The 25,996-nt window shown below is 44.8% G+C and overlaps 1 protein-coding gene and 1 pseudogene across 1 annotated transcript in view; both read right to left on the bottom strand.

The window, feature by feature from the left end:
* Positions 1-7,591, bottom strand: part of LGALS3 (galectin 3) — a 61,976-nt gene extending 54,385 nt beyond the window's left edge. Inside the window, exon 1 of the mRNA XM_056544939.1 lies at positions 7,576-7,591. The gene's annotated coding sequence lies outside the window, so the exon portion shown is untranslated. The remainder of the gene's footprint in view (positions 1-7,575) is intronic.
* A 7,435-nt stretch (positions 7,592-15,026) lies between these two features.
* LOC130294851 (acyl-coenzyme A thioesterase 1-like) lies at positions 15,027-25,645 on the bottom strand (annotated as a pseudogene).
* Between the last annotated feature and the right edge of the window lie 351 nt (positions 25,646-25,996).

Here is a 25,996-nt window from a genome sequence, read left to right on the forward strand (position 1 = left end):
GCCATGTGCATTTTCAAACCTCCCATGATGCCAGAACAGCAGAAACCCCTCATATGTGAGCCCATTTTGGAAAATAGACCTTTCCAGTAACGTAACAAGGGTTACAGCGAGTACTTACACCTCACAGGTTTTTTGAACAGTCGGCCATAAAAGTGAAAAATTTGATTTTTAATACTAAATTGCTGGTATTAACCAAATTTTTTTTTGTTTCCCAAGTAGTAAGAGAAAAAAAGCTCCACAAAATTTGTAGCCCAATTTCTCCAGAATAAGGATATACCCCATATATGGTGGTAAAGCACTATGCGGATGCAAAACAGGGCTTAGGAGTGAGACAGCACCAATGAGATTTGAGGCCTTAAGTGACCCCGGCAAGTGACCACAATTTTGAAACTACACCCCTCAAGGAAGGTAACAAGGGGTACAGTGAGTACTTATACCTCACAGGTTTTTTTGAACAGTGGGCAGTAAATAGAACATTTTTATTTTTTTACACTAAAATGCTGGGGTTACCCAATTTTTTACATTTTTACAAGGGGTAATTGGAGAAATTGGTTTACAAATTTTGGAGCGCTTTTTCTCCTGACTACGGAACCACATCCACATATGGGGTAACGTGCTGGGCGGGCGCACAACAAGGCTCAGAAGTCATACACGTCTGTTTGCATTTGAGGCCTATGGCATATCAGTAGCTGACGGTTACATACCGTATATACTCGAGTATAAGCCGACCCGAGTATAAGCCGAGACCCCTAATTTCAACCCAAAATCCCAGGAAAAGTTATTGACTCGAGTATAAGCCTAGGGTGGGAAATACATCATCCCCCCCCTGTCATCATCCAGACCCGTCATTAACATCCTCATCATCATCACCGCCTGTCATCATCCAGACCCTCATCATCACCTGTCATCATCCCCTTGTCATCATCCCACACATCCCCCCTTCATCATCCCCTTGTAATCATCCCACACCCCCCCCTTCATCATCCCCTTGTCATCATCCCCACCCCCCTTCATCATCCCCACCCCCCTTCATCATCCCCTTGTAATCATCCCACACCCCCCCCCTTCATCATCCCCTTGTCATCATCCCCACCCCCCTTCATCATCCCACACCCCCCCTTCATCATCCTCTTCTCATCATCCCACATGAAGGGGGGCTTCATCATCCTCTTGTCATCATCCGCCCTCAGTGGTCTTCAACCTGCGGACCTCCAGAGGTTTCAAAACTACAACTCCCAGCAAGCCCGGGCAGCCATCGGCTGTCCGGGCTTGCTGGGAGTTGTAGTTTTGAAACCTCCGGAGGTCCGCAGGTTGAAGACCACTGCGGCCTTCGACATCATCCAGCCCCCTCTCACCCCCTTTAGTTCTGTACAGTACTCGCCTCCGCTCGGCGCTGGTCCGGTGCTGCAGGACTGTCCGGTGAGGAGGTCGTCCGGTGGGATAGTGGTTCCGGGCTGCTATCTTCACTGGGGGCGCCTCTTCTCCGCGCTTCGGGCCCAGAATAGAGGCGTTGCCTTGACGATGACGCGGAAGTACGTTGGCAATGAACGTACCTCTGCGTCGTTGTCAAGGCAACGTGACTATTCTGGGGCCGGGCCCGAAGCGCTTAGAAGAGGCCTCCCCGGTGAAGATAGCAGCCCGGAACCACTATCCCACCGGACGACCTCCTCACCGGACAGTCCGGCAGCACCGGACCAGCGCCGAGCGGAGGTGAGTACTGTACAGAACTAAAGGGGGTGAGAGGGGGCTGGATGATGTCGAAGGCCGCAGTGGTCTTCAACCTGCGGACCTCCGGAGGTTTCAAAACTACAACTCCCAGCAAGCCCGGACAGCCGATGGCTGCCCGGGCTTGCTGGGAGTTGCAGTTTTGAAACCTCTGGAGGTCCGCAGGTTGAAGACCACTGCGGGTGGAGAGTTCACTCGAGTATAAGCCGAGGGGGGGTGTTTTCAGCACGAAAAATCGTGCTGAAAAACTCGGCTTATACTCGAATATATACGGTACATTCATAGTAAAAAAAATACAAAAATGAAACACCCACATGTGACACCATTACAGAAAGTATCCACCCTGAGGAATGGGTATAGGGGTAAAGAGGACATTTTTAACGCATGGGTGTTTCCTAAATTTATTTTCCAGGAAAGGATGAAGGGTAGCTTTTGAAAATTGCAATTTTCAACCTATGCTCTGCTTCATCTTTCTGGGAACAACTAATATGTGACTCCGAATTGTCACCTGGAAATACGACAGAGTTCATGACCAAGAACTCTTCGCATTTGAGGCCGATGTTTCTTACGGACCTAACAGTTAGATACATTCAGAATAAAATACAAGAAAGGAACACCCAAATGTGAGCCTATGACAAACAGTACACCCCCTGGGGAAGGTGTATAGGTGTGAAGTGGAGATTTGGAACAGACGGGTGTTCCCTAAATTTATTTTCCAGGAATGGATGAAGTGTAGTATGGGGAAAATGAAAGTTGCTATTTTACTACTAATATGCCAATTATTTTCCCAGAATGATGACCCAGAGTATAGCCAAAAGTAAAAATGTAAAAAATTTAGTGATCCATGGAAGTGTGATACTCCCTGAAGCAGTTTTTAATGCGGAGGCCCGGATAATCGGGGCAAGTGTCAAATTGAGTGGTGGTGTCCTTCCGAATCCCCCTCCTTCTTTCCAGTGTGGGGGACCTCACCTGGAAAGTGTTGGCCGGGGACGATCCAGGGAACCAAAGTTCCAGAGGTGCTCTGACCCACTCTTTGGTGGTCACCAAAGATGAGGGCCTTTAGAACTACCTCTTGGAACTCCAGGAATGTCCCTGTGTTGCCAACGTACTGGGACAGTACAAAAAAAGAGTTATACTTGGCAACCTGTACCATGTAGACCGTAACTTTTTTGTACCATGTCCGTGTTTTTCCGCATGGCATCATATGGCTTGAGGACTTGATCAGAGAGATCAACTCCCCCCATATACCGATTGTAGTCCAGAATACAATCGGACTTGAGGACCGGTCCCGCGGTACCTCGCAGAGGGACAGGGGTGCTGCCGTTCCCATGAATTGTGGGCAGCATAAGGACATCCCTCTTGTCCTTATACCGGACCAGCAACAAGTTTTCATGGGAAAAGGCGCGGGACTCACCCCGGGGGATAGGAGCATGTAGGGGATGGGGCAGAAGGCCTTTTTGATTCTTCCGGACTGTCCCACAAGCGACCGTGGATCTGTCGGCGTGGGATGTGAAGAGAGGGATACTAGTATAAAAGTTATCCACATAAAAGTGGTAACCTTTATCTAGCAATGGGTGCAAAGGGTCCCAAACGATTTTCCCGAAAACACCCATTCTGGGGGTTCAATATGGGAATCTCGTCCCTCATGCACCATAAACTTGCAAGTGTACTCTGAGGTACTCTCACAAAGTTTATACATCTTTACGCCATACCGCGCTCGCTTGGTTGGGATGTATTGCTGGAAGCTGAGTCTCCCCTTAAAGCTGATGAGACACTCCTCAAGAGCGACCTCCCGCCCAGGGACATAGGCCTCCCAAAATTTGGCGCCAAAGTGGTTGATGACCGGGGGGACATGCCACATTATCAGCATGATGCAAACATTTCCGTATGGCCTTGAATCGGGGATGTGTCTTGGCCATACTGTAGAGCAGGGTCTGGTAGAGGACGTCCCTGCTCCAGTACTGCCTGACACTGGGTTTTTAACTAGGCCCATATGCAGCACGAGGCCCTAAAAGGTCCTCATTTCGGTTGCACTGACTGGGAACCAGCCACCCGGCCTAGCTAAAAATGAGCCCGGGTTTGCAGCGACGAACTGTTGGGCATACAGGTTCGTCTGGGCAACCATCAGATTGACAAAGTCGTCACTGAAACAAAAACTGAAATAGTCCATTTCAGTGAATCCAACAATGTCAATCACGGGCTCGTGGTCTGCTGGCTGAGTCCAGACAAGTGCACCGGTACCAGTAAACTTGGCTGGGGGGCTTGACTAATATGAGCACCAGGGGGACTCATACTAGCATTGGGCACAGGGTCAGGAGCAGAGGAGGTTTGCGGCCTTGCACAGCAACGTCTCCGCTGCCTTGGTGGCTCATCATCAGAACTAGATGATGAGGAGGACGAGGAAATAAGGAAGGTGGGGTCTTTCTCATCCTCTGTGGAGCTTTCAGAGTCAGAGGCAAGTATGGCGTATGCCCCTGCGGGCCATTTCCCCACTTTAATAGGGGGTGAAGTGTATATATGTGTGGGGAAAACTTATTCGTGTATGTGCTGCGTGTGGTGTGGTGCGATATTACCTCCCTAACCCGCCCTAAGAACAAAAATATAAAAAAAATATAAAATAAAACTAAAAAAAAAAAAAAAACAGAAACTTTAAATAAAAAAAAGGACTTCTAGCGCAAATAAACCCGGTACCCAAAAAACGTGTTTACCTAATCAAAGGTGTGCACACTGCTTAGCGCTTGGTGGTGGCAAGGAGCGCAGAAGTCAGTGGGGTGTCTGGCCACTCAGCCCAGAACAGTGGCTGGTGGCACGTACACAGACTCCCACACAAAAACAGAAAATAAAATTTAAAAAAAACTATTAAAAACCTAAATAAATCACTGACAGCGGTGGGGCAGGCCGCACACAGAGGTAGGGTACGTCCACACAGCACAGGGCTGCTACTGGTGGCACGGACCGGCTATAGGTGCAAAAAAAAAGTTTAATCCCCAAAAAAGCACCTTCACCACAAAAAAACGCTGATCAGTATTACGGGATTGATCAGCAGCAGGTGGGCTTTAGCTAACGGTAGTACACTGGGGGGGGAAGGTCTGCACCCCACCCAAGTCCCGGAGGTTCACTTTTGGCCTCTGTCAAACTATCTAACCCTAGATGTTAAGTGTTTATTTTGGAAGCCTCCAGCTGTACATGTTAAATGTTCATCACAATCATGAGGTCCACAGCACCTTACATATATTTCACACATCCGGAAAATCTCTGTGCGGACATTTTGGAGAGTCCGAGCGCCGGAATAATATGTCGGTGCTAGGACCGCACAGGAATGCGTAGACGGCTATGCATTCCATGCAGACTTCGCATAAAGAATGAACATGTTCATTCTTCGTGCGGACACGAAAAACTTAATTTCCAAGCCAACAACATCTGGCACGGAAATTCTGGCCATGTGCACAGCACAGCAGAGTCCCGTTGCTGCTCCGGAATCTCTGGTGGAATTTCAATGCGAAATTCTGCACGGACGTTCCGGAAGTGTGAACATGGCCTTACTCTGTGTCCTTCCTTGTTATAGATGGTATGAAAAGCTGTTGTGTTGTGTTCACACCACCCTAGTAAAGATGAGAGGCAGTGCTGTGAATATTTGTTCCCCATCTGACTTTTTTTCTATTTTCGCTGTCACATTATAATGTTTTAGAATATCTAAATAATTTTAATTGTAAGAGCAGTGAGACTATGGAACTCTCTGACGCATGTTGTGATGTCTGAATCCAAAAATATGTTCAAGGTGGACCTGGATGTTTTTCTAGAGAGTAATAACAGAGTTTATGGATACTAGATTTATGCGGATAGAACGTTGATCCAGGGACTTATTCTGATCACCATATTGGGGTCAGTAAGGAATTTTTTTTCTGTCATGGGGCAATTGGCATCAGCCTCATTTTTCTTTTTTTTGCCTTCTGGATCAACATAGTAGGGTTCTAGGTTGAACACGATAGACTCTTGTCTTTTTTCAACCTTACAAACTATGTTACTATGTTATGAAAGTTAAAGACAACTTGAGCAAAAACAAACACACATTTTAAAGTGTCACGATCATCTATAAAAACTTTTTTTTTTTTAATAAAAAGTGAACAAAACAGTGGAGGTACACTTTAAAGAAGCACTCTGGTAATTTTATGGTTATATAGTGCAGCATAGGCTATTAGAGAATAATGTAGAGGTTCTTGTGTATGCCTTCTGCTTACCTGTTTAGCTGCTGTGGCACACATGAGATCCATTTTGGTTTGCAATTCCATCACTGAAGTAATTCAGTGCAACTGAGGTAAAATATCACCATTTTGGTCACAATGGTGGGAAAATCACAGCACAAAAAAAAAAAAAAAACACAGCAAAACAAAAACCAAAAATGCAATGTGTGAACATAGCTTCAGGCAAATTCTAAACTACTATATGTCCTGATCCCATAGAGATGGCAAATAGAGCTGGGTTGAGAGAGATATAAGAGATAGTAGGAGAGGATCTGGTAGGTGATGATGTCACCCTGTAGTCCACGGGAAGTAAGAACCCAGGACAGACATCCTGTTCTGACACATTAAAGGGGTACTCAGGCCCTAAGACATCTTGCGGGGGTCCTGCCACTGGGGGGGTCCGGCCCCTGCAATCTCTCATGCAGCAGCCACCTGTGTGAGCTGCACGCTAGCGCTGGAGGCTCTGAGTCTGAAGCCTCATGACCACGGGGCCGGAGTATCGTGACATCACGCCCCGCCCCCTCAATGCAAGTCTATGGGAGCTACGCCCCCTCCCATAGACTTGCATTGAGGGGGCGGGGTGTGATGTCACACAGGGGTGGAGTCGTGACATCACGATACTCCGGCCCCGTTGTCGTGAGGCTTCAGACTCGGAGCCTCCAGCGCTGGCATGCATCTCACACAGGTGGGTGCAGCATGAGAGATTGCTGGGGTCCCCAGCAGCGAGACCCCCGCGATCAGAAATCTTATCCCCTATCCAAAGGGGCAAGATGTCTTAGGGCCAGAGTACCCCTTTAAGCACTGTGATTTTCTGTAGTTCAGACTGGTGACCACGTGACCAAGATCAAGTAATAGAACACATAGATGCAGCTGGGCTGGAATAAAAAAATACTGCTGTATGACTAGTAATGGTGAATGTGCATGATATGGGCGAAAAACCCAATACAAACTTGAATGAGGGGATAAGTTTCTGATCACAAGAGGCCTCTGGGGCCGTCCCAGGTAATTACTTGCTGAGTGAGCCCTCACTCGAGCCAGTCTCTGAGGGTAGGGGTCGAAGCGCGCTGAAGACGAGTGAGTAGAGCCCAGCATTTAGACTCCCTATTCCCTATCCTGGGGATATCTTTATTTAAATCTCTTTAAAAAGTAAAGAATCTTGCATGGAGCCTCAGTTTTATAAACTTGCTGTTACTCATTAGTGGGATTTGCAATGTATACATTACATAACTGGTACCCAAGAGTAACATTTGTATTTTTAAGGAAAGCCAGTAGATGGCACTAATAAGTCATATTTCAATATGCTGTGTAGACCAGTGTTTTCCAAACAGTGTGCCTCGGGCTGTTGAAAAACGATTACTCCCAGCACGTCCGGACAGTCATTGGCTGCGAGTTGTAGCTTTTGCAACAGCTGGAGGAACACTGTTTGGAAAACACTGGTTTAGAGGACCTGTTACCGGTTTAAGCCAACACACTGATGCCATCTATGGGAGAAAACCATGTATAATACTGATTAATTTTTTTCCGTATTGTGCCAACAAATGTAGGCTATGCCTTGAGTGGCAATGCACCCACCGGGTCAAATCATTGAGAATTCTGATCTTGTACCTACCACTGGCAAAAATGTAACACTGGAGACTTGTAGTTTCTTCGGTCAAGTCACAGGGAGGCTCCTAGAGCAGAGAAAGAGGGTTAATCTTGACATGTTACATGCCTGCCTTGTCTTTATACTGACCTTTCCCTTGAGCTGACAGTATCTACTGAAAGTGCAGTCACAGACTAAGGGTATGTTCGCACTAATTTCCTCGCTAAATTTCTACAGAGGATCTACGGCGTTAACAATGCAACAAAATAGGTTCTTATGACCAAAGTGATCTCCTGCAGACACAAGCAATGTCCCATTGAAAAATAACTAATCTGGTGGATTCTGCTGAGAGACTATGTTCACACGGCAGAATTCCATTGAATTCCATATTCTGTTCGGAAATTCCGCTGCAGCAGAGTGCCATTGATTTTAACACAGAATTTCCACGGCAGATGTTTCTTCCATAGAAATCTTGACTCGTGTCCACAGAAAGACTAGTCATATCTTTTAGAAAGCAATGCATTTCCGAGTGGACCTAGTGTAGAATTCTTCACATTTTCAGGCGTGCGAACATGGCCAAAGACTGAACATGTTTAATCTTCCAGCAGAATTCAATTCCACGTCAAAAGTTCTGATGTGTCAACTAAGCAGCAGAATCCCAATGAAATCAACAGGAGGCTGCTGCAAGCTGAATCTGTGCAAAATCTCAGTGTTAACATACCCTTATTTATATTCCTTGACACAAAGAAAGTGAAATAAATAAGAAAAATATCCACCTTCAAAGGGTACTCCGCTGCTCAGCATTTGGAACAAACTGTTCCGAACACTGGAGCCATCACAAAGAGCTCGTGACGTCATAGCCCCTAATGACGTAACGCCCTCGTGACGGCTGTCATGCCCCCTCCCAAAGACTTGCATTGAATGGGCGGGGCTATGAGGTCCCAGCTCCAGTGTTCGGAACAGTTTGTTCCAAACACTGAGCAGCGGAGTACCCCTTTAATGCTGCCCTTTTACCTTTTGAACTATGAAATGCCACCGACAATAATGTTGTTGGGCGACACTAAGATAACCGTAAAAAGCTGCCTTATAATATTGAAAAAGAAGAGTACCAGCCAGAGGGTTCTGACACTATTTTCTGCTTTACATGATGCCATATAGAGCTAAAAAACTGCTTTAACAAGGCATTGAGGGGTGCGATGGCTTCCAGTCAATCTTGCACCCTCTTCACTCTGCAATCAAGCTGTCAATCAAGTCTGACTGGCAGGAAAAGGGTTTGGAAAACTTGACTAAAAGCAACTGTGTCCCCTCCCCTATGAGGGGGGACACAGCCAAATTACACGTACATAACGCACATATAGGATTTAAAAAAATTACCACTACATGTATTGTCAAGTAATCCAAAAACAAAGCTTTATTTTAAAAAAACTGAGTGCATTAATTTTTTTTTCCAAAAATAGATTTTATTTTTTTTCCACATCAGAGACCAATTGCAGGGAAACACTCCTTAAAAATTAAGATTGTTCAGACACACGACACTAAAAGCTCCTGCACACAATATCATATCATAGTTCATTATAACCTCATAATATGGACAGGACGTGGTTACAAAATCTGTTTTTCCATCCAAAGCTGCATTATATATATGTTCTCAAGTGGAAGTATTGAAGTATTTCACTGCGGGGAGTATGAATGCCTACTGTGTGCACAAGGCCATAAATGGTCATTAACTATTCCTCAAACTTTGCATAACTTCAAGAGTGCAAAGAGACTATTAGAAGCTTATCAAGCTCTTTGCTCTTTCTCAATTTAATCTCTGGCTCATCATCACTGAGGGATCAAGTTGAGCGCCGCCTATAACAATCTACAGGGGGGGGGGGGGTTCAGTTAGATGAAAAGTGGCAGAAAGAGGCAAGATTAGAAGCTGCTGAAAGCTCTAGTGAAGACTATATCTCACCCCTGTGCTCGATTTAAATCTTAAACAGTTGACTACTGCTTTATAATATCCTCCATGTTGTTAGTGTTGCTAAGGTTGCACTATAGAGCTATAGTGAAGCAGAAACTACTTTTCTTTCTGTGAACTATATGTAAGATAACACAGGAGATAGTCGCCATCCACAAGGCTCAGGGACAACTGAAAAGGAGTTGAAAACATCATATAAAAGGTTATATAATGGCCAGAAACCGTCCTATTCCCCATGTAAAAAGACAAATTCCTGCTTAGGCTAGGTTCACACAAGGTTTTGTACTTACGGTTCCCGTACACGGCTGGGAGGAGGGGGGCGGGGCTTAATCGCGGCGCCTGCACTCAGCCATATAGGGGAACCGTATTTAATGCATGTCTATTAGCCGACCGGAGTGAACCGCAGCCTCCGGTCGGCTGCGTTTTCGGCCGTATGCGGTTTCCCGACTTTCTGAAAAGCTCTTTGAAAGGATATGGGGGGGGGGGGGATTTATCAAAACTTGTGCAGAGGAAAGGTTGCTGAGTTGCCCATAGCAACCAGATTCTTTCATTTCTCAGAGGCCTTTTCAAAAAAATAAAAGAAGCGATCTGATTGGTTGCTATGGGCAACTCAGCAACTTTTCATCTGCAGGTTTTGATAAATCTATCCCAAGGGGCTATCTTTTGACATCCCCTTTCCATATGCAATTTTTTGGGCAGATGAACATCATAGGGGAGGCTCCTTTTCTGAAGACCTCCACCATTAAGAAACTCTGACCTGGCTGGTCAATGTACTACATGGATGACGTTGTTTTAAATGGCAATATGTAATTCTTCAAACACCAGGTATGGACTGCTGTTTTTTTATTTCCTCTATACATTATTTCCTAGTATGGTTTAGCATATATAACTGTCCTGCAACATTTCTGGGGCAATCAATTCCTCCAAATTCTTCTGAAAATCTTGATTTTTGGATCAATGTTCAACTAAAAGGGAAAATAAACGTATCCCCTATCCGAATGTGTTTCATTACAGGGGGTGGGCATTTGTGTCTGACCACTGTTCAGTTTCAGTGTCCAGTTTCCAGAGTGCTCCGGCCCCCTCTTTCGGAGACAAGCAGGAGTTATGGACAACATAGCCAATTCCTGGTCTCGTTTTTAGCAGGAATAGGTGATTTTTTTTCCCCCAGAGTACCCCTTTAAGATAAAAATTTTAAACAATCATTACTGTTTCATAATAAAAAAATATGGGGGAGATTTATTAAAAACCTGTGTAAATGAAAAGTGGTGCAGTTACCCATAGTAACCAGATTGCTTTTATTTTTAAAAATGCCTATAAAAAAGGTTTCCATGGTCAACTGCACCAATCTTCCTCTACACAGGTTTTGATATATCTACACCTGTTTTTTTGTTCTTATCCATTCAGCCTTATCTGCTTTAAAAAAATAAAAAAAAATACATGAATGACAATAAAGAGAAGACTGGGGGAGGGTTTAGTCACCCCAGATGGAACACATTAAAAATACTGATTGCACTTATCACATTGCTAAAGTATATGGTGTAAACCCTATGGGGGAGATTTATCAAAACCAGTGTAGAGGGAAAAGTTGCAGAGTTGCCCATAGCAACCAATCAGATCGCTTCTTTCATTTGAAAAGGCCTCTGAAAAATGAAAGAAGCGATCGGATTGGTTGCTATGGGCAACTCAGCAACTTTTCTTGTGCATAAGAAATAAAGTTCTCTCAGCTCACCTCCTCCACGGTCTGCAAGGACCCGAGCCCGGCCAGGCTTGAAACTTGTAGGTAAATGAAGAAAAGTAGTCCAGCAGTCCCTTAAAACGTAGATCCTTTATTTCACTTTTCTTTAAAAGTACAGAGCACACACCATCCACCTTCACCTGGTCAGCAAACCACTCCTATGGACGCGTTTCGAACGCATGCGCGTTCTTGATCACCACACCACCTGTGTGTTCCTCACCTCCTAAATACCAAGTTCAAGAGGGAGGAGCACCAGCTTCAAGAAGACTTGTGTAAAACACCATTTGTGTACTTTAAAACTTCTTACAAAAACAGGTAACTATTAAAACTTACTATTGCATGAAAGAATGAATGAATGAAACAGAGGAAAAACTGTGTTGTCAAATTCTGCTCGGTGTGTTTTCTGAATCAACCAGTTAAGGTTATACGTGTTCTATACCGACAGCAGAATTGACAGCTAACGCACTGTGTGTACTGGTTCTGAAAAATACCTATGTTTTCATTCACGATAGTTTACTTGATAAAATGTGTTTTTAATAATGCAACATTAATTCCTTCCGTATATTCAGACCGTGCGGTACTCTGGTGCACAGAGTGTACTGCCAGAAGGCCTCACGGTTGAACAATTTTCTTTGTATGTCACCACCTCTTATGGGTTTTTTCACCTTCTCAATGCCATATGCTATGAAATTATTTATATTTCCATTATGTGCCTGTGCAAAATGTGTGGATGCACCCGATTTATTTCTATTACTTTCCATTTTGACCGCGTCATATAGATGCTCGCGGATCCTAATTTTTAAAGGACGTGAAGTGCATCCTACATATTTTAAATTGCAGGCAGTGCATTCAATTGCATACACGACATTAGTCGTATTGCAATTGATGTACTGTTTGATTTCATATCTGTGATTATCTGTACTGTCAGTAAAATCTTTGCAAACCCTGGCAACATTGCATAGTTTGCACCGATTTGCTCCACACTTGAAGAAACCTTTGTTCCTTAACCATGTATTCGCACACTGCGTTTCTGAGACGACTAGGCTCGGGGATAGACTATCCTTTAAATTGCTAGCTTTTTTTGGCACTACAGCCACTCCTTGTGCCAAAAGACCTGCCAAGATCTCATCTTCCTTTAAAAGGTGCAGGTTTTTGTAGATTAAACCACGAATGTTTTTGAAATATGGATTGTGTGTGATTGCAAGTACCGGTTTTTGTGTTGTATTATTGTGCATTGTTTTCTTTTTGTTTGTCACAAGATTTTCTCGATTTTTGTTTTGGACAATTTTCATGGCTCTATTAAATTGTGTGTGGCTGTAGCCTCTTTTCATAAGCCTGTCCTTTAATTGTTTTGCCTCTTCCTGGAATGTGGAATGTGAAGTGCAATTACGTTTTAACCTGGTGAGTTCTCCGACTGGAATGGCTCTTATGGTTTGTGTGGGATGGTTACTGTTGGCCCGTAAAATGGTATTTCCTGATGTGGGTTTGCGATATGTGGAGCTTTGTATTGTCTGTCCTGGTATACCTGTGAGCTGTAAATCCAAAAAATTGACTGTGACTAAATCAACATGTTGTGTGAACCTCAAATTAAACTGGTTGTCATTTAAGTATTCCATGTACAGTGGTATGGAAGACATATCTCCTCTCCAAATGAGGAGAAGGTCATCTATGAATCTTCCATACCACTGTACATGGGTGGCAATTTTGACAACCAATTTTACATTCAGTGCAGTGGGGTGTCAATGGGGGCTAGATATTCCCCCTCATTGGCTAACCTCACCATGTCTTATTGGGAAGAGACCACTATCTTCTCAAGCCATAATCCCTTTGCCACCCATGTACAGTGGTATGGAAGATTCATAGATGACCTTCTCCTCATTTGGAGAGGAGATATGTCTTCCATACCACTGTACATGGAATACTTAAATGACAACCAGTTTAATTTGAGGTTCACACAACATGTTGATTTAGTCACAGTCAATTTTTTGGATTTACAGCTCACAGGTATACCAGGACAGACAATACAAAGCTCCACATATCGCAAACCCACATCAGGAAATACCATTTTACGGGCCAACAGTAACCATCCCACACAAACCATAAGAGCCATTCCAGTCGGAGAACTCACCAGGTTAAAACGTAATTGCACTTCACATTCCACATTCCAGGAAGAGGCAAAACAATTAAAGGACAGGCTTATGAAAAGAGGCTACAGCCACACACAATTTAATAGAGCCATGAAAATTGTCCAAAACAAAAATCGAGAAAATCTTGTGACAAACAAAAAGAAAACAATGCACAATAATACAACACAAAAACCGGTACTTGCAATCACACACAATCCATATTTCAAAAACATTCGTGGTTTAATCTACAAAAACCTGCACCTTTTAAAAGGAAGATGAGATCTTGGCAGGTCTTTTGGCACAAGGAGTGGCTGTAGTGCCAAAAAAAGCTAGCAATTTAAAGGATAGTCTATCCCCGAGCCTAGTCGTCTCAGAAACGCAGTGTGCGAATACATGGTTAAGGAACAAAGGTTTCTTCAAGTGTGGAGCAAATCGGTGCAAACTATGCAATGTTGCCAGGGTTTGCAAAGATTTTACTGACAGTACAGATAATCACAGATATGAAATCAAACAGTACATCAATTGCAATACGACTAATGTCGTGTATGCAATTGAATGCACTGCCTGCAATTTAAAATATGTAGGATGCACTTCACGTCCTTTAAAAATTAGGATCCGCGAGCATCTATATGACGCGGTCAAAATGGAAAGTAATAGAAATAAATGGGGTACATCCACACATTTTGCACAGGCACATAATGGAAATATAAATAATTTCATAGCATATGGCATTGAGAAGGTGAAAAAACCCATAAGAGGTGGTGACATACAAAGAAAATTGTTCAACCGTGAGGCCTTCTGGCAGTACACTCTGTGCACCAGAGTACCGCACGGTCTGAATATACGGAAGGAATTAATGTTGCATTATTAAAAACACATTTTATCAAGTAAACTATCGTGAATGAAAACATAGGTATTTTTCAGAACCAGTACACACAGTGCGTTAGCTGTCAATTCTGCTGTCGGTATAGAACACGTATAACCTTAACTGGTTGATTCAGAAAACACACCGAGCAGAATTTGACAACACAGTTTTTCCTCTGTTTCATTCATTCTTTCATGCAATAGTAAGTTTTAATAGTTACCTGTTTTTGTAAGAAGTTTTAAAGTACACAAATGGTGTTTTACACAAGTCTTCTTGAAGCTGGTGCTCCTCCCTCTTGAACTTGGTATTTAGGAGGTGAGGAACACACAGGTGGTGTGGTGATCAAGAACGCGCATGCGTTCGAAACGCGTCCATAGGAGTTGTTTGCTGACCAGGTGAAGGTGGATGGTGTGTGCTCTGTACTTTTAAAGAAAAGTGAAATAAAGGATCTACGTTTTAAGGGACTGCTGGACTACTTTTCTTCATTTACCTACAACTTTTCTTGTGCACAGGTTTTGATAAATCTCCCCCAATGTCTAAAAATGTTGGCACTGTGCTGCCTCACAGAGGTATTTCACTTTAAGGGTGCATTCCCACCTGGCATATACGCAGCGTATTTCAAAATTTGCGGCAGCAGCAGGAAATGCGCTGCGTATCCCTCGCTCACCATACAAACAAAGCTTTCCGGCGGCAGCCATATGTGTGCAGTGAGTTTTGGTGGCGGAGCCGCGCGTCACAGTCACGCCGGCACACTGCCCCACCTCCAACACTCACTACACGCATAGGGCTGCCGCAGGAAAGCCCTGTGTGTATAGTGAGCGAGGGATACGAGCATATTTGCCACTGCTGCTAATTTTGCGCAGCATGAAATACGTTGCGTATACGCCAGGTGAAAACGCACCCTAAAGGGGTATTTCTGTTTCAGAAAACTATACTTAAATAGGGCTATCACCTTAAGATACATAAGGAACCAAGGGAGATTTATCAAAACCTGCCCAGAGGATAAGTTGCTGAGTTGCCCATAGCAACCGATCAGATCGCTTCTTTTATTTTTCCAGAGGCCTTTTCAAAAGTAAAAGAAGCAATTTGATTGGTTGCTAAGGGAAAGTCAGCAACATTTCCCTCTGGGCAGGTTTTGATAAATCTCTCCCATAGTGTTTTCACAAATGGTACCGTCTTTAGCTGAGAACTGGCAGAAGTGGGAGGGGAGTAGGCAGGATGAGAAGACTGTGGTAAAAAGTTGGGTAAAAGAAATGCATTCTGGGAATTTTAGCAATCCATTTGTTTCGGTGGTCTTAGTCTTGTACTTTATCCAGGAACAAGAAAGTTTCTGCAGCATATTTACCGGTACTTATTTTATTTATTTTTACCTGATGTCAGAGTACCCCTTTGAGATCAGAATCAGACATCTTGGTTCAGTGCTTAAATTATTTTAAGGGAGCATGAAAAAAAGTCTTGAATTTTCTGCCAGGAATCCTCCTGAGCCTTGCAGTGAGCTTTAAGTTCTCCTCCTCCTAAAATAGGCACCCCCAGAACTCTATCAATAGAAACTGGGCAGAAAGGGCTGCATGGTGGGTCAATCTGATGCCCGGCTCCTGGGTACGAGAGCACTATATAGTTATTCTTGCCATTTTCCTGCAAGCGAGATACAGCAGCCTTTGCATAGGCCGAACTCTTCCAGTTCAGATCATCTTCTCCTACAATAAACATGAATGAGCCTTCTGCTTTCTCTACGGGGATGATGCACTCCTTGTTCGCTGGATCCAGAGGATCATCAAGTGCTTCAAAGACATTAAACACTGCCGTTTCAGAGATCTGGACCCGGCTCATGTTGTATGGCAAGGCTGGGATGGTGAAATCTTTGTAGTTCAGAGGGGCAGCTGTGTTGGCACAGCACCCAGATATACTAACTGCTGCAACCACCTGGGGTAGATAGGTGATCATAGACAGCGCCAGATCTGCTCCTTTACCAGTCCCGATGACACCAACTCCGGATCCTTGAATCTTTCAAGAATAAAACCAATATAAATAAAAAAAAAAGCCAACAGCACAACCCTATATCTGTAGCAGATACAGAAGGTAAAATAAGTATTGAACACATCACCATTTCTCTCATCAAATATATTTCCAAAGGTGCTATTGACACGAAATTTTCACCAAATGTTGGTAACAACCCAAGTAATCAATACATACAAAAGAAGCCACAATAAATAAGCTTAGAAATTAAGTTATATAATAATGTGAACTGACACAGAAAAAACTATTGAGCACATGAAGAAGCACAGGGAGATGCAAAAATGCATGGAAAGCCAAGACAACAACTGGAATCTATCAGTACTTTAAAAGCAATCCAGACCCTTGTCAGTGCAAAATAATATCCACGACTTCAGTCCCAAGTCCCAACAAAAAGGTCTCATTGCTGAGGTGTCACAACATGACACATCTCATGATGGGCAAAAGCAAAGAGCCAAGGATCACTTGTGAAGAGCTTCAAAAAGAAGCAGGTACTGTTGTCTCTAAGAAACAGTATTTAGCAAGAAAAATGGTGTAGTGTTCAATACTTCTTTCACCTGCTGTATGAACTACAGACAATCGAATGTGCTTATATTTTATAAAGTCGATTGCTCATTTGCTCTTCTGGGAATGCTGAGTGACAAGCACAATGGGTGCCAAGAGGGACTGTAACTCAGCTTTCCCAAAGACCGGAAGGCAGAGCTGACACGCATAGATGCCTACCCTGCTGCCATATCTCAGCATGACCAGAAAGATATGCCAATTGATGTATGGAAAACCATGAAGACAACTGCAACAATGACCATGCTGCTTGTCACTTTCCAGATGCACATCTCAAAAACAGTCAATAGTTTTCATAACTGCAGAACTTAAAGGGGTACTCCGGTGGAAAACCGGAATTTTTTTTTTTTAAATCAACTGATACCAGAAAGTTAAATAGATTTCAATTTAAAAAATCTTTACCCTTCCAGTACTTTTTGGCAGCTGAATGCTGCAGAGGAAATTTTTTATTTTTTTTGTCTTGTCCACAGTGCTCTCTGCTGACACCTGTGTCCATGTCAGGAACTGTCCAGAGTAGCATAGGTTTGCAAAGGGGATTTTCTCCTGCTCTGGACAGTTCCTGATACGGCTATCAGGTGTGAGCAGAGAGCACTGTGGACAAGACGGAAAAAAATAAATTAAAAAAGAAAAGAATTTCCTCTGTAGCATACAGCTGCTAAAAAGTACTGGAAGGGTAAAGAGTTTTTAATAGAAGTAATTTACAAATCTGTTTAACTTTCTGGCAACAGTTGATTTAAAAAAATAAATAAATTAAATGTTTTTAACCGGAGTACCCCTTTAATACAAGCCTCAGACATCTTTACAGGGTCTTACTTTTGGATGTCGAGAGAGAAAGTTTGCAGCTGCCTCAAAATACTCCAGATGAAATTCAGTCATCGCAGGTGGAAGGTCTTCAAAGGCAAAGTATGGTAGAGCCAGAGAAGCAATGGCTGGAACGATACTCAACCAGGCCACCTTCATCCCCGAACATGTCAATCACTCCAGGAAAGGATCCCTCTCCTGGCAATGCAACAATAAATAAATAGTTTGTGGTAAGAGAAGATAGACTAATCGCACTCACCCTCTGTAGTTGCAGTAACCAAAAAACTTTTATTCCAAAGATGAACATCTGGTAATAACAGGCATATGGATGTGGAGGAGTCCCAGGACAAACAACTAGTTTCACACCAGATAGTGCTTCTTCTGGTTTGTGTGTCCACAAACCAGAAGAAGCACTACCTGGTGGGAAACTAGTTGCTTGTCCTGGGAATCCTCCACATCCATATGCCTGTTATTACCAGACATTCAAAAACTTTTTTTTTTATTTTACACTTTTAGTCCCCGTAGGGGACTTTTAGGAGGAATCAGTAGAATTCTCATACAGATCAATGTGGTTCCATAGAACCACATTCATCTGTGTGATCTGTGCTCGACTGATAAAGCCTGATCCTGCCAGGCTTTATTATTCACAACGCAGCAGCAGCCACAGGACTTAAGATAAGCCCTCCGACTACCTCAGAAGTGGATCACCTAGAGCTGGGTGGTATGACCAAAAATTTTTATTTTTTAAATTTTTTTTGTAAATGATGGCGGTTCCACGGTATTTAACGGCATTATCCCCCGCCCCCCATCATCATGTGACCCATGGGCGCTGCTTCTCTCCTCCGCAGAACAGAGCCCGATGGTCACATATGATTAGTTGCCCAATGTGGGGACAGCGCGCTGCGGCTGATAATTCATTAAAGGGGCATTCCGGGCAAAAACATCTTATCCCCTATCCAAAGGATAGGGGATAAGATGTCTGATCGCGGGGGGCCCGCCGCTGGGATCCCCCGCGATCTACCTGCAGCAGCCTGCATTCTATGCGTAGCTGCGTCTGCAGTTTTGGAAACCGCCGGGCTTCCGAAACGGGGATGTGACGTCACGCCACGCCCCCTCCATTCATTTCTATGGGAGGGGGCGTAACGGCCGCAACGCCCCCTCCCATTGACCTGAATGGAGGGGGCGTGGCGTGACGTCCCCGTCTCGGAAGCCTGGCGGTATCTGAAACTGCAGATGCAGCTACGCATAGAATGCAGGCTGCTGCAGGGAGATCGCGGAGGGTCCCAGCGGCTGGCTTCCCGCGATCAGACATCTTATCCCCTATTCTTTCGATAGGGGATAAGATGTTTTTGCCCGGAATACCCCCTTAATTCGAGGGGGGGGCACAACCGGTATTATGGTGTAGGAAAAATTCATATCGTGCAGGAAAAAAATTTTGGTATTCGGTATGAACCGGTATACCGCCCAGCACCAGGGAGCAGTTGAAGGTCCCTTTAGACGCCGCTGTCAGCTATATCAGCGGCAATCTAAAGGGATAATAGCCGCCCGCGGCGATGGCTGCATGTCGACTATTAACGGCGGCCCCCAGCTACAGGAATCAGCTGGGGGGGCCGGCCGGTATGAAGCGGGCTCGAATCGGGAGCCCGAGTCATACACCGCTTGCTGTCTCAGGACGAGCCGGCTTGTCCTTAGACGGCAGTCGGTTAAAGGGGTAATCCACTGGAAAAACATTTTTGGTGCCAGAAAGCTAAACAGATTTGTAAGTTACTTCTATTTAAAAATCTTAATCCTTTCAGTACTTATCAACTGCTATATGTTCATTTCTTTTTGAATTTCCTTTCTGTCTGACCACAGTGCTCTCTGCTGACACCTCTGTCCATGTCAGGAACTGTCCAGAGTGGGAGCAAATCCCCATAGCAAACCTCTCCTGCTCTGGACAGTTCCTGACATGGACAGAGGTGTCACCAGAGAGCACTGTGGTCAGACAGAAAGGAAATTAAAAAAAGAAAAGAACTTCCTCTGGAACATACAGCAGCTGATAAGTACTGGAAGGATTAAGATTTTTAAATAGAAGTCATTTACAAATCTGTTTAACTTTCTGGCATCAGTTCTCTGGCTGAGAAATTTCTGCAAGGAATATGCTGTGTATGAGCATACCCTTACAGGTTCTATATAGAGAAAACCCAAATCAAGGCCCCTTTATGCTCTTGTTACAACTGTATTCTATAATGCTGCGGCACTCAGAAAACAGTTTAAGGGTAGGGTCACGTGCTATATTTTGCAGCACATTTTCCTATAAAAAGCTGTCGGGACCTGGGTATGTGGTCATTGGGACAGGTCCCCGTGGCTGAGTGATATACCCAGGGAGAGAAGTCACCCTTGCAGGGCGGAGAGCACCCGCCAGGACCCGCCCCAATGACTAGTTACCAGGGTCGTGATGGCATTTTGAGCTATGATTACTGTGAAATGCCCAAGAGTTTCAGATTAAACAAAAGTGTGTCAAGGACCCTGCAGTCTGCATCTGTTTCATGCTGCCTGCTAAGAATTTGATCACGGGTTCCCTTTAAAAATCAACTGGAAACGGGAAGAAAAGTGACAAGAGCAGATCCCTGCCAGATAGAGCTGACGGAAACAACTCTTCTCTTCCTGGCTCATTTTCACTTCTCATCTCAGAAAGCCAAGATATAGTGCACAAATAATTAAACAGTCTATCAGTCTATACATGAGACTGTCCTCAGGGTGATGATCAGAAGGGGAACAGCACTGATCTGAGAACCTCTGCCTGTTCCTTTTAGTTATTTTAGCACCCAGACCCCCACTGATCGACACTTCTGCCAAGTACCCTTTAAAAAAAGATGTATGTGTACAGTCACACACAGCAGACTAGGTGCAGAAATATTTGACTGCACTTTATCCATTCTGGAATGTAATTCTGAGAAACACTCAAGTGGATAAGCCTTGAGATAACCTTGCATTACAGTAGTTTTAAAGGGGTACTACCGTGCTGACAACTTATCCCCTATCTAAAGGATTGGGGATAAGTTTAGGGATGTAAGAAAAAATCGATTCGCGCGATTATCGTGATTTTTTTTTTCCGCGATACCGAATCGATTTTAAAATTCTGAGAATCAATTTTTTTAATAAATTATTATAATTAACATTTACTGTATTTCACTCACTGAGTCACAGTCCTATTTGTCTGTCTTATTTTTTTTTATAACACTTAAACTCCTGACCACTAGTTGGCAGTGTACCTGTTATCAGCTCTGTCCCACTCGAGACTACAGACTCAGAACAAACAGGAAGGAGAACGTACGCTCTCACAGGACAACTCTCGCGGGATCTTGTTCTTTCTCAGCTAGAATAAGTTTTCCCAAGCTTTTAATAGGGAATATCGCGATATATCGTGATATATCGCCAACATGACAGTATCGCGATATATTGTGATATATCGAATCGCCACCCTGGTATCACGAATCGAATCGCCAAATTATTGGCGATTCACACCCCTAGATAAGTTGCCTGATCACGCGGGGTCCCCTCGCGATCTCGCACGCAGCACCCCGCTCTCATTAGGCCCCGGAGCGAACGTCCGCTCCGGGTCTGATGACTGGGCTGGTGATTGTGACGTCACAGCTCCACCCCCGTGTGACGTCACGCTCCGCCCCCTCAATGCAAGTCTATGGCAGGGGCGAGACAGATGTTCGCTCCGGGGGCCTGATGAGAAGGGGGTGCTGCGTGCGAGATCGCGGGGGTCCCCAGCGGCGGGACCCTGCGCGATCAGGCAACTTATCCCCTATCCTTGTCAGCACGGTAGTACCCCTTTAACCCCTTAAGGACCGGGGTTTTTTCCGTTTTTGCATTTTCGTTTTTTGCTCCTTGCCTTTAAAAAATCATAACTCTTTCAATTTTGCACCTAAAAATCCATATGATGGCTTATTTTTTGCGCCACCAATTCTAATTTGTAATGACGTCAGTCATTTTGCCCAAAAATCTACGGTGAAACGGAAAAAAAAATCATTGTGCGACAAAATTGAAAAAAAAACGCTGTTTTGTAACTTTTGGGGGCTTCCGTTTCTACGCAGTAAATTTTTCGGTAAAAATGACACCTTATCTTTATTCTGTAGGTCCATACAATTAAAATGATACCCTACTTATATAGATTTGATTTTTTCGGACTTCTGGAAAAAATCATAACTACATGCAGGAAAATTAATACGTTTAAAATTGTCATCTTCTGACCCCTATAACTTTTTTATTTTTCCGTGTATGGGGCGGTATGAGGGCTCATTTTTTGCGCCGTGATCTGAAGTTTTTAACGGTACAATTTTTGCATTAATAGGACTTATTGATCTTATTGACCAAAAATGAACTATTTTGGACTTTGGAATTTTTTTGCGCGCACGCCATTGACCGAGCGGTTTAATTAATGATATATTTTTATAATTCGGACATTTCCGCACGCGGTGATACCATATATGTTCATTTTTATTTACACTGTGTTTTTTTTTTTATTGGAAAAGGGGGGTGATTCAAACTTTTAATAGGGGAGGAGTTAAATGATCTTTATTCACTTTTTTTTTTCCAGTGTTATAGGTCCCATAGGGACCTATAACACTGCACACACTGATCTTCATCATTGATCACTGGTTTCTCATAAGAAACCAGTGATCAACGATTCTGCCGCATGACTGCTCATGCCTGGATCTCAGGCACTGAGCAGTCATTCGGCGATCGGACAGCGAGGAGGCAGGTAGGGGCCCTCCCGCTGTCCTGTCAGCTGTTCGGGATGCCGCGATTAGCCGCGGCTATCCCGAACAGCCCGACTGAGCTAGCCGGCCACTTTCGGTTTCACTTTTAGCCGCGCGGCTCAGCTCTGAGCGCGCGGCTAAAGGGTTAATAGCGCGCGGTGCCGCGATCGGCACTGCGCGCTATTAGAGGCGGGTCCCGGCTTCACTATGACACCGGGCCCGCCGTGATATGACGTGGGGTTACTGTGTAACCCCGCGTTATATCAGGAGAGCAGGTCCAAGGGCGTACCTGTACGCCCTTGGTCCTTAAGGGGTTAAGCATACTGACAATTGCGATCTCCTACATTACATGGGTGAAGACGTGACTGCAGTATTCTTCAACATGTGGCTCTCCAGCTATTGCAAATGTACAACTCCCATTAAAGAGTACCTGTCATCAAACCATATTATCTAAACTAATCAGATTATATTCCCTAATTACTCCTAACACCCCTCCTGCCCTAAAAAAAAAAATAATAATTAATTCTCAGCTTTAAAAAGCTTTGTATCATATCTTTCCCCTTGTTCACATTGTGTGAGCTCCCGGCAGGAGAAAGTGGGCGTTCCCCAGCAGGCGCAACATCACTAAAGCCTTCAACAGCTGTGCCTCGCCATGCCTCGCACGCACTTCCTTAATTTGGTCTCCTGCCAAGCCAGGAGACCAAACTGTTTGACTTGCGGCAGGGAACAGAACAGAGCCACCTAGTGTCAGTTTTCTCAATCACATTAAAAACATATAAAAGGTTGAGAATTTTAACAGCAAGTAAATAGCAAAGTGTCTTATAATTACATAAGGAACAATATATTTAAAGTTTAGTTTGGTGACAGGTACTCTTTTAAGCCTCACAACACTAAATGTCAGAGCAGGAAGGTGATCTCAGCAGCTAAACACTAGAAAGTGCACCTATAATTCAAGGGTTTCCCAACCAGGGTGCCTCCAGCTGTTGCAAAACTACAACTCCCGGCATCCCCGGACAGCCTATGACATGCTAAGAGTTGTAGTTCGACAATAGCTGTAGAGACCCTGCTTGGGAAACACTGTCCTAAAATAAGTGATCTGACTCCGGGATCAGTTTACTGACTCAGATCTGTTTACTGCAGTTCTGATTGATCAGGTTGCAGCAAGGATACTCAAATCCTTAATAGTGTTTCCCAACCAGGGTGCCTCCAGCTGTTGCAAAACTACAAATCCCAGCATGCCCGGACAGCCAGCGGCTGTCCGGGCATGCTGGGAGTTGTAGTTTTGCAACAGCTGGAGGGACCCTCGTTGGGAAACACTGCCTTAATACAATAAAACAGTACACCAGTGGGGCTACTAAGGAAGAATCTGACTTGGACTCAGACTCCCGAGTTGAGAGGCTGGTCAGTAACTATTCCCATACCAACACAAATGGGTTATGTATGATCCCTCAGGGGGTCACTGCTGTATAGGAAGGTGAAGAGGTGTGATGTCTGCAGTACTGGGGGTCTGGGACCTAGGGGCTGGGTGTCAGTGTCACCTGCTGGCAGCGCTACTGTCACCGATGAACCGAAGACTCAGTTCACAAATCAATTCATTTCAATGACTGACTTGAAATCAACCAACTCACTTTACAGATCTGGACTTTCCAGGACTACTCTCCAGCTGTTGCTAAACTACTAGTATAGGGTTTCCCAACCAGGGTGCCTCCCGCTGTTTCAAAACTACAACTCCCAGCTGTCTGGGCATGCTGGGCGTTGTAGTTTTGCAACAGCTGGAGGCACCCTGGTTGGGAAACACTGGACTAGTCCTATCATGATGAGAATGGTCATTTTGTAAAGGACTCCTTGCTATGTACTAGAACATAAGTAGAAGTCGTACTAATTCCATCTCAGCGCTGATTTGTGTTCTGATGCTAAGACAAGACAGCAGCGCCCAATAAGGGTATGTTCACACTGCGGAATTCCGTGAGTGAAATTCCGCACAGTGAACGTTAGCATCTGTGTGAATGAGTCTTCCGCGAGACCCGTTCACACTGCGGAATTTCAGCTGAAATTGTTCCGCGTAAAGAAAGAACATATTCATTCTTTGCGCGGAAGTCCGCGAGCACTGCATAGCAGTCAATGGTGATGGCGCAGTGCCCCATAGTCCTACCACCGCCACTGGCTGTCAGACAACCTCCGCTCGCTGAATTCCGCAAGTAGAGATTCAGCTACAAATCCGTAGTCTGAACATACCCTTAGGGTGCGTTCACACGGAGCAAATCAAGAGTAATTCCCGCCGAAAAATTTACGGGCGAAATTTTTTTTTCGCAGGCAATTCGCGTGAAATTGCGCACGGAAATGGGGGAGAAAGAAGTAAAGGGTTTTTCAGCCACTTCCGTGCGAAAACGATGTCGGACGGAATTTTTTTTTACCATTGACTTGATTTCTGCTAGCGGATTCCGCTCGAAGAACATGAACATGCACATTCTTCAAGCAGAACGGAATTCAGCGTCGGAATAAAGTAAATTCCTCTTGAATTACTCTGTGTGAACGCACCCTTAAACTGAAGGAGATATCCAGATGTTGACAGGATTATCTATCGCCCCCTACAGGTCACCTGGCTGCAGTGCAATCATTACCTGGGGGTAAGAACAAACTGCCCCTGACTGCCCCCTCCCTTAGCCTGACCCTCCGCACTCCAGGGGCCACAAACAGTCTCTCCAGTTTAGTTTTAGCCACCACGGCCCCCGGTAGAGCCTTGGGGCCACTGTGTCCCTTGTGCACTAGGACCTCCACCACCATAGGAGCCTTGTGCACGCTCTTCTTCTCCAGCCTCTGGTAAGGCTTCTCCATGACTGAGGGGGACAGGCTCCATAGCAGTCCATTGGGCAGCACTCCTGTGTAGTCACCTCCCAGAGCCGCATCCCTGTGCAAATCTACAGTGCCGCAGCTATCAGCCTCATAGTGTGCACAGGAGTCAAAGAGGCGGCCCTGCTCATCCGTCACCAGGGCCCTCAGTGTCACCGGCTCCCTTGGACTCAGCCCCTGGACCCGGACGTGAAGCTTCTCATCCGCCAGCCCTGACTGAGGAGACACGGACAGACACACGGCTCGGTGTACAGTACGGAAACTACGGGGACTCCGCGCCCCTGCTGCAGCCCAGCGACCCAACACTACACGAAACATCACTCCGGATCAGCTGACTGCTTAGTGCAGTCACATGACACATCAGTTCCACTACTGAATTCACCAATCCTCACGCAGAAAATAAATCACGTGACCACCGCACGGCTCAAAAGATCACAGGGCATACCTACCTGTTAGTCTTACTCTCTGAAAATGTAGGGCAGCGGTCTTCAAACTGTGGCCCTCCAGATGTTGCAAAACTACAACTCCCAGCATGCCCGGACAGCCAACGGCTGTCCGGGCATGCTGGGAATTGTAGTTTTGCAACATCTGGGGGCCACAGTTTGAAGCCCACTGATCTAAGGGTGATGAATAGAAATCACATGACACCCCCCCCTCCTCAGCCTAACTTAATGGATCACGGAACACATCCACCAATCCCAGGACGCTTGCTATGATCAGGGGCCGACTGACAGGTCGGGCATTCCCCGAGGACCCGTTCCTGGGTGGGGGCCCTCAGCTGCCATC

This window comes from Hyla sarda, chromosome 11 (genome assembly GCF_029499605.1).
Source record: "Hyla sarda isolate aHylSar1 chromosome 11, aHylSar1.hap1, whole genome shotgun sequence".
Lineage (NCBI taxonomy): Eukaryota > Metazoa > Chordata > Amphibia > Anura > Hylidae > Hyla > Hyla sarda.